Source organism: Cupressus sempervirens, chromosome 6 (genome assembly GCF_028749045.1).
Source record: "Cupressus sempervirens isolate cs-2001-9-10 chromosome 6, ASM2874904v1, whole genome shotgun sequence".
NCBI classification, from domain to species: domain Eukaryota; kingdom Viridiplantae; phylum Streptophyta; class Pinopsida; order Cupressales; family Cupressaceae; genus Cupressus; species Cupressus sempervirens.
Genome location: NC_143123.1, coordinates 170,354,531 through 170,369,147, shown reverse-complemented (window position 1 = coordinate 170,369,147; position 14,617 = coordinate 170,354,531).

The following is a 14,617-nucleotide window of genomic DNA, read 5'->3' as shown; positions in this document are numbered from 1 at the left end:
TCATCCAACTCACCACCAACACATCTTATACTATATACAATCTCATTCACATTCCTCATGTAGGAAGCAATATTTTTGTCTTCACTCATCCTTAATGTCTTTTATTTTCCTTTTAGGATTTTTAACATATCAAGCTTGACATTGGCATCACCTTCATATAAAGTTTTTGATGCAATATTTAACTCTATAACATATGTCATCTCAATGTCAGTTAAGGAATTCAACAATGTTTCCTTATCTCTAACATTGTATTCAACTTACCTCTTCTCATTGAGAGTAGAAGTAGTAATATTTGTAGGAGGAGAACATGGCTTCTCAGTAATCTCTCAATAATATTTATCAATAAATCTCAAATGAGGTTCCATGTGACTATTTCAAAGAGAGTAATTAGTGTCATCAACTATTGGATTGTCATTCTTGTAAGTTGACATCCTAGATCGTCTTAAGAAGTTAATCTTCCCTTAGAGGAACTAATCTCTGATATCAATTAATAGAAAATGGTAGCGAACAATTGAGAGGTGAGGGTGAACCAATTATCCCAAAATTCTACAACATATACCAAACTTAACCTTAATCTTTAGATCTGATAAATTAAAATGAAATAAAAAATCCATAACACATTAAGCACACATAACACAATTTTTTTTTTGTGTGGAAATCTTGTTAAGGAAAAGACCTCGATGGGGATGAACCCATGAGATATACTTTACTAAAACTATTTATACCCTATTAGGAGTATTTCAATGGAATTCTTATGCATTCAGGAATACTAGCTAGATATACTAAAGACAAAATAAAGGCCTACTACCTTGGGAAGGTTCATTGTCTTACAAAAAATATGGATGACAATCCAAAAGTCATGAATATGGTTGGATCTAATTCATTGAAGTACAATTACAACTTTCTTTTCAACACCAAATATATACCTTTATTTGCACATCTCTCTCATAGCCACTCATCCAAACTTCTTGAAAATACACACATTAGTATTAAATTAGTTTATCCAATTTATCAACTAGTGAAAAATCAACAAGGTTGTCATGACCCTCATCACCTAAATACCAAAATATAGCCATACATGATACAATAGTTAATGTGAACTAATCAATTTATGCTAACACATATCACATACCAAAATCACATGTCTTGAATATGAAACATTGTCAAGAATTATGCCTCAATCATTTGCAACACACTATAGTCATAATGTTGGATAAGAACATCAATAACACAAACTCTCCAACAAAAATCTTCAATTGTAATCACCATAATGAATCTAAACCAACAACACAATAGGAGCACAATCTAGAAACATCCACAAAAACCATGAATTACCACAACATCTACATCCATTCAAATCATTGGAATCATTGGAATCATTCATCAAACCTCGAGAACATTAACAATAGAAACTATCAATCAAGAAAAATAGATTTCAAGCCTCTAAATCATGAACTAGTTAAGTTGAGGACACACGTTGATGTCCTACACATGCTAACCAAATCCACATAGAAAAATATTATAATGCAAAGCACTATGGATCAAAATATTGTCACTTGTCCTTTTATTATCTTCATCTCTACATACTCTATGTTGAACTTGTTGAGTATCATCATCCATTTGGTGAGTCTTCCTATAAACATGACTTTGTTGAGAAGATATTTTAATGAGTCTATTTTGGCCACAAGCTGAATTGAAATTGTCATCATATAATGTCTTGGCTTCTAGGAGGAGAAAACCACCACCTAGGAAAGCTTTCTCTGCTGACCCAACCAGTCATATCATCATAATGAAGTGTAGTTGGCACAAGTGTGTTGTCATTGATTGGCAACTAGTTGAAGAGATACTTCACCACATGCATTGGTGTAAATCTTCACTGGTCTGCACAAAAGATTAAGACAAGGGAGAGTCCAACACAATCAGCATGAGGAGTCATCAATATGACATCGTAGATCAAGTATGAAAAAATTCAAATTTTCATGTTACTCTGACAAGAATGGTGGAGCATAGGAAAGAAAAATTGGATCAAGACGAGACCTAGAGTGATGGACTATGCCAACATACATCATAGGTGTCATGGGTGGCTTGTAAACCACTCACCAATTCAAATTCAAATTTTGTATTCACTAACTTTGAGTGGGACAATGATCTAGGGTTTTGACACCCTTAGGTAAAAGGAATCTTACACATTCAAAAAGAGTGACTGAATTAAAAAATGAGAAGGAAGAGCAAGAATACAATGCAAAACCACTAAGAAGGTGGACTAGAATAAAAGATCAATGCCATCAAGAAGAAGATAGACACATAGAGATCTATGTAACCAGAAGCAATAAAGTGCACTACAAAAAAGGGTAAGAAAAGAAGCAAGAGCCAATGGTGATACAGTAGGACATCACCTGGTGACTGTGAGCAACAAAGAGATCGTTGCATCTCACAAGGTAGACAACAAAGATATTCCAGAAAGAGAGTGATATACATCTTAGATCACATTTTGATTTCTTTCTAATGACTATAGTAACTTTGTAATCTACTTATCAAGCATGCTTGAATAGTAAGCATTTGTTAAATCCTCTAATGAGGTGCCTCCCAGAAGGAGTGTTAAATCCTATAACTAGGTAGCCTTAACATGCTAATGATAATCCTAACAGGTTACTAACATTCTTAATAGAAAGAGTTCTCAAAAGGAACATGTTGTAGCTCCTAACACGACAACCTTTTATTTGCAGTAAAAGGCTAGTGGGTATATTATCCTCACCATGGTTTTCATCATCTCATAGAGCATTTCCACATACAAAAAATCTATGTAAGCTTGATGAATTCCTTGTTGTATGAGCTTATTTGGTTTTACTTTATTTCCTTCATATCTCTTTTAGTTATTGAACATTTCTTATTTGGCATATTTTGAGCAGTAGTGAAAGTAAGCAGTTTTACAAATGATATTGATTCACTCCCATGCCTCCCCCCCTCTCAATATCAGTTGGAACCAAAAATTAGTAGCATAGCTTGGACCTTGAAAATAGAAAGCCTCACATCTTGAGGGAAGATCAAAAACAAACCTTCAAGTACAATCAATTATATGAAGAAGCTCTAGACACCATAGAATATTTGAAGGATAAATTGAAGGAGTTACTAGTAAAAAGAAAGACGATGGTAAAGAAGCTAAGTGAGAGTCATGAGATCATAGAGAAAATGGAAGAACAGAGCATCTCAGAAGGATAAGAATAAATCATCTCCGATCTCATGAAGAACAATAAAAGGTTGAACAAATTAGTCTCAAAGATGAAGAGAGAGTTGGAGGAAGCATCAGATAAACTAAGGCAAGAGTACAAAAGGAGAAAGATGATGTAGCATAAGCACTGGAGAGAAATGAGAAAGCACTAAGTGAATCCATGGAAGTAAAGAGAGAAGATGAAGATCTTTCTAAACAAAAAGGACAAGGAGATTCAAAAGCTAACCAAGGAATTGAAAAGAACATATGAAGAAACCAAAAGCTGAGAAGGTTAAATGACAACTTAAGAAGATAGATGAGAAACTAAAGCTCATATAAGGATCATAGACATAACCAATCTTAGCTATGAAGGAATAAAAAAAACTAAGACCAATGAACCATCTGGGAGAAAAACTCAAAACAAACAAAGGCAAGGGAAATTATCATCTAAAGGTAAGAAACCACCTTGTCAATGTTGTGGTAAAGCGTCACACCTCAAATATGTGTTCGCACAAAAAGGCTACATCCAATTTACAATACACCGCTTACGAGTACTATAACACATGCCACTAGTATGACCAACCCTCTTGGGAATGAAAGTCTCATACCCATGAGAAAATATTTGATGAGTACTATTACTACTATAACAAGTACAAACACAAAGTTGAGGTATGCAGATCTAGACAATGGGCAACTCAACAGCCTTAGAGAACTTGCAACTTGGGTTGGAAGAACATGCTCAACACACGTGTATGATCAAACTATGAGAATATAGGACAATATAATGCCAAATAATGTCAAAGCAGAATCAATTGTTGGAATCACTTAGGACCATGGAGAGGTACGAGCATGATCTATTACTATTGCATCAAGATAGGACATCTTGCTAAAGACTTTGGATTGAGAAAATCATCCCAAGTGCACAACTTGGACCACAAAGGAAAGATAAAGATATTGGAAAAGGAGGAGGTCAGAAAGGACTTCAATAAGATATGGACAAGAAAGTTAGGTGAGAACAAAGAAGTCAATTTTGAAGAGGTAGAAAACTCATCGGTTGTTGGTGAGACCTCTATGGGAAACTAAGTTAATTCAAGCTTAGAAGGGGTAATGCTACAAATCACATGACACATATTGGTCCCTTAATCAAAATTGGTAGAAAAATTACAAAGCAAGCATAAGAAGCCTGCATTGAGGAGAGAGAACATTGAGAAAATGATCATTGGTGTATGGATCTCTTGAATTTAATGTGAAAAGATAGGTAGATGATCATTTCGTTTACCATTGGTCACCAACATAAACCTAATATTAGCATGCCAAAAGGCATAAATAAGCTGAAGGATTTGATTCATCCCTTGTGAACTTCAAAAAAACTCTCAACGTAAGAAAACTAAAGAAAAGCCCAATTGAAAAATTATGCGTCATTTCTGTCTCAAACAAAATTCTTGAACTTACAAGTGTGCTAGACCCTATCTAGCAGAGAATAATTGTTTCAGATAATTCAAAGAGCATCATGGCAAAAGGAATGCCCAAAGTCAACTTTATTGGCAACGAAGAGTTTTTAGAACTAGAATGCATGATTACCTCCCTAGAGGAAGATGCAAGAAATTAGGTAGCTACATTATCCTCATAGCCTGAAGATGTCTTACTTGTGGAAGAAGTAAGTGCATATCTAAAAAAAATGTCTTGGAAATAGGTGTAGAAAAGGTATATGAAGCATTTTCCACATTTTTAGAATGTGATGTTTTGAAGGAAGAATGAACACATTTGTTAAAAACAACATTGCACCGTATAGTAGAAAATCATGATTTCATACATGAGGAATGGGTAAGATTGATACTAAGAAGAGTGCATGGGAAATTCTTGTGGCTTGATAAGCTCTATGCAATCACCAAGCAAGTTATCCTTAGGATAACATGACTCAACAAAATAGGAGCATAGTTGAACATAGGGAAAATCACACTTGAAGTAGTTGTAAGGTTATCTGGATCTAAGAGAGTAGGATGAGCCCTAGCCATTGATGAAATTCAAAACCTAAAATGAAACTTGTCACAATAGAAATTGCATACATATTCCATTTCTCAAGTAAGGTCAATAGTGTACCCTATGGAGTGGCATACATAGATTATCAAATTGTTTGTGAAAGTGCACCACTTGACCTAGATGGGTGGTTGTATGAGCAATTGATACCAAACTTGGCTAAGATTACAAAAAACCTCATGGTACACCTATTCAAGTTTGTATCTCTCTTGGTATGTATATTTTTCTACTTTACATGACAATTATGTGGACTAGGCTTCATCAACTAGCTAAAGGATGAGCCTATCTATGAACAAGTATGTAAATCATATATGAAGTTAGGAGACAATAGGGTTAATCTATTCAAAATATATGTTGACAATTTCAAGGACATAATGAGGAAAAGGGAGAGGACAAATTTTACCCTAGTAGAATAAAAAAATGATGTAAATCTTATAGCATGGATAAGCACATGCTTGATCCAAGCTGTGAAGCCTAGAACACATTGGCTCACTAATTTTCAATATGAGATAATAAAAGAAGAGGCAAGGATGACGATTGAACTGATATTTTCAATACATGTAGATAACATGCTACATGTTTTTGGTACAAGCTCAATGAGAAGGAGGACGAAAAAATGAATAGAAAAGAATAAGGAGAAAAATAAGAATGAAGCCAAGAAAGCAAATAAGAATAATAAAAATGGTACCAAGGCCTCAAGCGATAAGAGAAAGGAATGTTGACTCGGGAAAGAAAACTACCTCACTAGAACTAGAGTCCAGTGAGGAAGCTAGAAGAAAAATGAAAAAATTTGAAGTAGTGGCCAAGAAGAAAGCCACACCAGTACAAAAAAGAGCAATCCCATCCATGGATACATCATCATCAAGAATACCAAAACCTATAAGAGAAAGTGTAAATCCAACTCCTACACTTACCATCCAAGTTATACTCAACGACATTGTCCAATATGGGAATTACAATACAATAAGATACAAATACTCATTAATGAGTGTAAAGGATAAAAATAGTGTCATAAGTGCAATATTGGTTAACATAAGAACCTTCTACAGAAAAGCTAGTATGGTAAAGAGAGTACTGCCAAATGACCTGGCAAAAGCTATTAGCAAGAAATGGAAAGGTGGAGCAACACAAATCAAAATAATTCTTAGTGATACATTATCTAAGGTCAAGCTAGACTACACACAATCAGACAAGGAAACATATGTAGAAGCATATGTCTCAGATTTTTCAACTCAAGAAAATGTTGGACTAATAATAAATGGTTGAGAAAGAGAACTATTCAAAAAATCAATAAAAGTCTAGAAAAGAATAGAAAATCAAATGGAGCTCATGCATGATCTAAATTTCCCAAGGAAAATAAAATACTTAACTAGAGCTGATATGAATGGAAGTGAAGAGGATCTCATCCATTGGCATCAACATATCAGTAGAATATGAGGGATATATTGAGGAACTTGATGAAGAACTAGTCACCTTCAAACCTCTAACTTCATTAAGGGAAGTGAAATATGAAACAACCAGAGGAGAAATGGCTACAACAAGTGTCAAGGCACCAAGACTGATAAAACCCTAGGACACTCCAACAATAGAAGGATTAGTTGATCATCCTAAAATAGAAACAATCTGACCAATAACTAAAACATAATCATCATGTACAATTTTGCATGAAGACAAAAGGGAAGAAGGCAACAATAAACCGTGCAAGTTGGTAGATACTCCATACTTGGAGATCTTAACATAAGAGGTTACAAAGGAAGGAGACAAAGAGAAGTGAAGTCCAAAAATGGACACTACTGAGAATGATATGCGAGATCAAAGGTATACATAGAAGGAAGATGACCAACCAGTCACCCATTCTACATCTAAGGAGGCTATAAACTTCAATAAGCCCATATCTATAAAGAGGAAGTTGCACCTAGACATCATTAAGTTAGAACAATCTAATGAGAAAAGAACCAAGCAAAGAAGATCACCATCCTCATGTTCATCATCAAGCTCATAAAATAATCCAAACTGAGTTAGACAAATATGGTGGCAACAGGAAGAAACTAAATAGTAAAGAGTTGGATCACCACAACCATCTACACCTAAAGAGACTCACAATAGTTAAGAAAGTTAATCTAAGAAAAGAATGTGGACATACCTTGATCAAAGCTAAAACGTTGATCAAAGGGATACTTGGTGATGTGCAATATGATACTAACACTGATCTTATCAATCAACTACAACACATCCTGTGAAATGTAAACATTTATGAAGCAACAAGCTCACTCAACAAAAGAAGGGACAAGGAAAAGCTAAAGCAATAGATTGAATATCATTTGCAAAAGCTTGAAGAAGAAAGAAGCACTGTAGTAGAGTTGTTGAAGAACATTTCTCAAACACTCCATAGAATATCATATCAAAAAAACTTTATAATCGATCTCAAAGCCATTTTGAACACAACACATGAGTGAGTACAAGGTACTCAAACATCTTTTAATGTATCAACCAATTCAATAAGTGGATACACCAGCCAAATCCAAGAAAAGATTCACCTGATCAAATAGGTCATAGTAGAAAAATGCAAGAGGAACCCCACCCTCTTTGAGTTGCAATGTTAGCTATTTCACTCAGAAGAACCATCCAAGTCTATGTTAGTGAAGCATATGTGATTCTATCCACAAGCATCGAAGACACCATTGAATAAATGTCACAATGAATCACGAACATTACCAGTCTAACCATAGCAATCCATAAACTACCAGTGACCTAACACACATTGCTAGAGATTGTAGAAGAAAAATACCCTTTTTCATTGATGACAAAAGGGGGAGATGAATTAAGATGAAGGGGGGATGAAAAATAAAATGAATTGATACAAATAGGGAGAAGTAAAAATAAAAGAACAAGAAGATAAAATGAAGATATACAATGATAAAGAGTGATAAAGACAAGAGGAGAACAAAAGAGGTGAGAAAAAGGAGAGGCTAATAGTTGGAAAAAAACATCACATGGGGAGAGAAACAAAAAAGATAAAGAAAATAAAAGGAAGATGGTTAAGTTTAGTCAACAACAAAGATTCTACTGGTACCTAGCCAAGCATAGGCATAATATTTTCCATCAATGTCAATGGGGGAGATTGTTGACCCAACTAGTTACACTAGAATAATGAAGTGCAATTGGCACAAGTGTGTTATCATCGATTGGCAACTAGTTGAAGAGATAATTCATCATATGCACTAGAATAAATCTTCAGCAGTCCACACAAAATATTAAGACAAGGGAGAAGCCAATACAGTCAACATAAGGAGTCATCAACATGACATAGTAGGTCAAGAATTGTAGAATTCAAATTTTCCTTTTACTCTAACAAAAATGGTGGAGCACAAGAAAGGACAACTGGATTAAGATGAAACCCAAAGTGATGGATTGGGACAACAATCTAGACCCTGAATCGAAGGTGTCATGGGTCACTCATGAACCACTTAGCAGTTTGAAATCAAATCTTGAATTCACTAACTTTGAGCAGGACAATGATCTAGGGTTTTGACACCCTTAGATAAAGGGAATTTTACACATTCAAAAAGTTTGGTTGAAGAAAAAAAATGAGAAGGAAGAGCAAGAATACAACACAAAACCAGTAAGAAAGTGAACCAAAATAAAAGTAAAAGACAATTAGGAAGAGGACAGACACACAAAGATATAACAAACCAAAAGCAATAGAATGCACTACAAATAGGGGTAAGAACATAAGCATGAGTCAATGGTGATAGAGTAGGACATCACTTGGTGACTATGAGCAACAAAGAGATCACTGCATCTCACAAGGTAGACAATGAAGATATTTCATGAAAGAGAGTGATATACATCTTAGATCACATTTTGATTTCTTTCTAATAGCTGTAATCACTTTGTAAGCTCATTACCAAGCATGCTTTAGTGGTAGGCATTTGTTAAATCCTTTAATGAGGTGCCTCCCAAAAGGAGTACTAAATCCTATAACTAGGTAGTCTTAACAAGCTAATGGTAATCCTAACATGTTAGTGACGTTCTTAACAAAATGAGTTCTTAGAAGCAAAATGTTGTAGCTTCTAATAGGGAAACCTTGTATCTATAGTAAAAGGCCAGTGGGTATATAATCCCCACCATGGTTTTCATCCTATCATCAAGGATATTCACATACAAAATAGTAGTGTTCTCCTGATATAATAGATAGGTCTTTATTTATTTCTTCACTGTATCTTTTTTGTGCTCAAAGAGCTCCAAATAAGGGGTTGTCACTGAAATGTAAAATATTAGTGGTTTTCTCAGGATTGGAAACTTGAATACAATTGGAATTGCTAGATACTCCTTGATTTGTATGAAATATTGTCACAATTTTCATCCCACATGTAATTCACACCCTTATTATTATTTTTTGTGAAAGGTTGAGCCTTATCTACCAGCTATGATATGAAGTTTCCAATGGGATGAATATTCCGTTGTAGAGTTTTTTGGCACCTAAATGTTGGGAAGTCTCAATTACGTGTACACTTAATTTTGAAGTTTTTCATTATTACCAAAAATTTTTTGAGTTGCATAACAAAGATCCAACAACAAACATGCTAGTTAGAGATAGGAATAAACTAGCAAGTATACAAGGTGTTCACATGGAAAGCCAAGGAAAAGAGGGAAGAATCAAGGGTTTGAAAAGGTTTACACTACATATCTATAAGGCATGTTGTGTCAGTTACTAGATCCCTGCCCACCCCCCCGCCCACTTTTATTTTTCTTTCTTACCATTTCATCTATTTGTAGGCTCCTAACTGGGCACACTTCATTAGAAAGCATTTGTAAATTCTCTAACAAGGTACCTCCTAAAAGGAGCATTGTAAATTCTCTTACAAGGTATCTTTGAAATATTTTTTAATCCTTACATATTATTAACATTTTTAACTATATGTGTTCCTTAGAAAGAATAGATGTAGCCTTTAACAAGACAACCTTTAATAAGCATTAAAATGCTAGTGGTTATATTACTCCCATTGTGTTTTTCATCCTCGCACTTAGGGTTTCTACATATGAAATACATGAATCATTGTTTATACATTCTTGTGTGAGTTGACATGGTTTTATTGTGTTGCATTCATTATTATTTAACTTCTTAAGCACGTGGTTGAAAAAGTATTAGATAAAATAGCTCAACTGACTAGTTTGAAAGTTTGTATTGTTTCACTCCCCTTGTAGTACTAGTATGGAACAACAATATGATCTTGTTGAGTAGTTATGTTCAACTCCAACTAAGATCTCTTTGTGGGAACTTCTTCAAATTTCTCCAACCTATCATAAAGCTTTTCAAAAGGCTTTATCTACCTTCCTGTCCTACAACCTAATCAAGATAACATCAATTCCTTTTTGGAGTGTATGCATGTTGTATCTACTCAAATTTTTTTCACTCAACAATATTTTCCTCGTAGGGAAGTTCAAAACTTGTATGATGCTCTTAAGGTTATTGTTCTCATTAATGAAAATCTCATTTGTAGGACTTTAATTGATAATGGATCGGATTTTAATGTGTGTAGTTTAGACATACTAAAAGTTATTAAGGCGGATATGTCCACTCTTAAACCTGATAATGGTCATATTCACAACTTTCATAACATTTCTAATATGAATTTGGGAATCATAACTCTACTTATTAAAGTAGGGCTGGTTTTCCTAGATTCTCAAATTAATTTGATGCCTAGACGTCTCAGTTATAATCTCCTCTTAGCAAGACCATAGTTGCATATGTGCACGTTATCCCCTCTACTCTTCATCATAAAGTTAAATTTATCTTCAATAATTAAGTGTAAACTCTTAATGTGGACAACAAAACTTTCTATTGTTTAAATAGTAAGTGAGCTAAGGTCTCATAGCCTAGTGAGGAGAAAACATAAACTGGAAATGAAAGTGAACCACATGAAGAACCTTCATCTTTCTATATATCTGAGGATGACTGGGGTACTTTAGATTCTACTCCTACCTTCAATTATTAATATCATGTTTTTGATATTTCTCTCATGAAAGCACAAAAAGAACCTAAAACTAAAAAGGTTTTTTTTCCACTCCTCTTTTGCAGGAGTTGAGTAATAACTTTTTTGCTACTTCAACTAACAAGGTCATTAAAACTACCAAACCTGATTGCTATGACATAGCGACCTATTAATATTCATTAACACCTTCTAATATAATTTTTCCTTATGATCTTGGTTGTCATTTTCTCACTAAATATGATTTTAGTGGTCAAGGTTGCAAAATAATTGAACAATTAACTAATGATAGTTGTGAACATATCTGTGGTCTAGGATTTAGTCCTTACAAACAGTCTTCTTTTTTTCAAACATTGATCACATTTATATTAGTCCTATGAAACTAACCCTCATCTTCTCAAATTTGATCAAAATATATCTTTAGACATCTTTTCTTCTGATGATGCTATAGCAGAACTCTTAGGGGTATATGAGGATTTTCCATCTTTTTCTAATAATTAGATGAAACCATATTGTTTGGACACTAATGGATATTTGAGGGAAGATAATGAATATGAACCATATCTTGATCCTCTGCCACCTATTCAAGACACTAAGAAAAGAAATATCTTAATCACTAATACAATAGATGTGCAAGTTGATTCAAGCGACCCCAAAAAGGTTATCAAGATTAGAAAATATCTAAATGAGAATGAACATAAACAAACCACTAACCTTCTTCATAAGTTCTTGTATATATTTGCTTGGGTGTATTTAGATATACCTAGCATTGACCCTAAGATTGTCAGTCATAACATTTCTCTTGCACCTAGCACTAAGGCAGTCAAAAGATTCCTAAACTAAACCCTAGAATTACTCTTCTTATTAAGGCTGGAATAGAGAAACTGTTGCATGCCAACTTCAAATGTCCTATAGACTATTCCCCATAGATTTCTAATATTATAGTTGTCTTAAAGGGTAAAAATAAGATAAGGATATGCGAAAAATTTTGTGATGTAAGAAAAGCTTTTCTAAAGGATGATTTCCCCCTTCCTATCATTGATATGATCGTGGGTTCTATGGTGGGTGATGCATTATTACCTTTCACAAATGAATTTTTAGGATACAGTTAGATTTTTATCCCTCCCTATGATTAATAGAAGATTTCCTTTATTACCCCTTGGGGAACCTTTTGATAAGTGGTTATGCCTTTTGCATTAAAGGAATGCATGTACTACATATCAATGAGCTATGACATTGATTTTTTATGATTACATCCATAAGGTTCTTTAGGATTATGTGAATGATATTATAGCTAAATGTTTGCAAATAGATGAACATGTTCATACAATTAGAAAAACCTTTGAAAGAATACGTAAATACAAATGCATTTGAACCCATGAAAAATGTGCCTTTGGGGTTGATAGTGGAAAACTTCTCAAATTCATTACCTCTAGTAGAGGCATCGAGGTTGATACTAAAAAGATTAACGCTATTGTTGACATGCCTCTTCCTCAAAACATTTTACAACTTCATAGTTTACAAGGGAAGATGAAGGCTATCCATAGATTTGTTTCTCTTATAGCAGATCATACTATCCCTTTTACTTCCTTGCTTAAGAAGGATACCACTTTCTCTTGTAATGAAGACTGTAATATCACATTCAAGCAATCCAAGACTTATCTCGCTAATCCTCCTATTTTAAAACTTGCGACCAAATAAACCATTTTTCCTTTACACCTCCACTTCTTCAAAGGCATTGAGTGTTGTCTTGGTTCAACATGATAATAATGCAAAGGAATGTGTTATGTATTATATAAGTCATACAGCGATTGATTATGAGACACATTATACTATAATTGAAAAATAATGTCTCACTTTAGTTTTTGTCTATCAAAAACTCAAACATTATCTCCTTAATGCAGAGGTTAACATTTATGTGAAATTTGATCCTTTGAAACATAGCTTTTCAAAAACCAATTTAAGATAATGCCTTGCTAAATGGGTCATGCTCTTTACAAAATCCAATTTAAAATTTATTTCTCAAAATTCTATTAAAGGGAAAGCCTTAATAGATCATCTAGTTGATTCTCCTTCATCTCTTTCTATATCAAAATCAATTGAATTCCCCAACAAATTTTTCTTACCTATTGAAGTAGATGATACTTGGGAATTATACTTTGATGGATTTAGAGGTCAGACTGGGTCTGGTACAGGTGTTATCTTAATACCCCTATCGAAGAAACCTATCCCTTTATCCTATAAACTTAATTTTTATTGTACTAATAACATACTTGAATATGAGACCCCAATTGCAAATTGAGGGTGGTTTTATCTCTACAAATTAAACATATAAAAATCTTTGGTGATTTTCAATTAGTTGTGAAACAAATTAACGAACCTTATCAAGTGAAGAAAGATAAATTAACCAAGTATCATGACCTTTCTATAGGCCTTCTTGAAAAAACTTGTTCTTCTTTCATTCAGACATTACCTCAGAAAGCTAATATAGGCACACATATGGTATGGCTAGTGTGGGATATCTCATCTCCCTAGATGATGGAGTAGTGAATTTTTATTTTACTATTCAAACTCTTTCTAATTCTTTTAGCTTTGGGGATACTCAATTAGACAATTTTTGTCTTAAAATACATCTCGATGAATGTCATTCACATATCTATCATTATTTAAAAGATGGTTCATTTTATGAGTCAACAACTAGGAACTATAGAAATACAATCCAAAAACTCGGATCTCATTATATTATTCTTGTGGATGTTTTTTATAAAACTTCTTATGTTGGCCTTTTTCTTAAATACCTTGGTTAAAGAGATATCCCCGTGGCTTTACAAGAAGCTCATGTGATGGATCTTGTGGGGGGCACATTTTGGTGGAAATTTGTTAGCCAACAAACTCCTTCATATGGACACTATTGGAAAACAATGGAGTAAGATCCATTTCCTTTTGTCAAAATGTGTCCATAGTTCCAATATCATAAAAATTTGATTCATGTTCCTTCTTATGTGTTGCATTCACAAGTCCCTCCCTGGTCCTTCAGGGTTTTGGGTCTTAAATCTCATTGGAAAGATTTATCCCCTTTCTTCTCAAGGACATGTCTATATCCTTATAACTACCGACTACTATAGAAGTCATTTATGATTTCATTCTTCAAAATATAATCATTTGATTTTTCATTTCCTTGTAATCATTTCTAATAATGGAACCCAATTTAAAAATAAAGAAGTGAAAGCTTTCTTAGAGAAATACCACATCTATTATCATTTCTCTACTCCTTATCTTCCTTGATATAATGGTCAAGTTGAAACTTCTAATAAGGTTATCAGGAAAATCCTCCAAAAGATTGTTGACAAACATGCTAAGGATTGGTATATTCAATTAA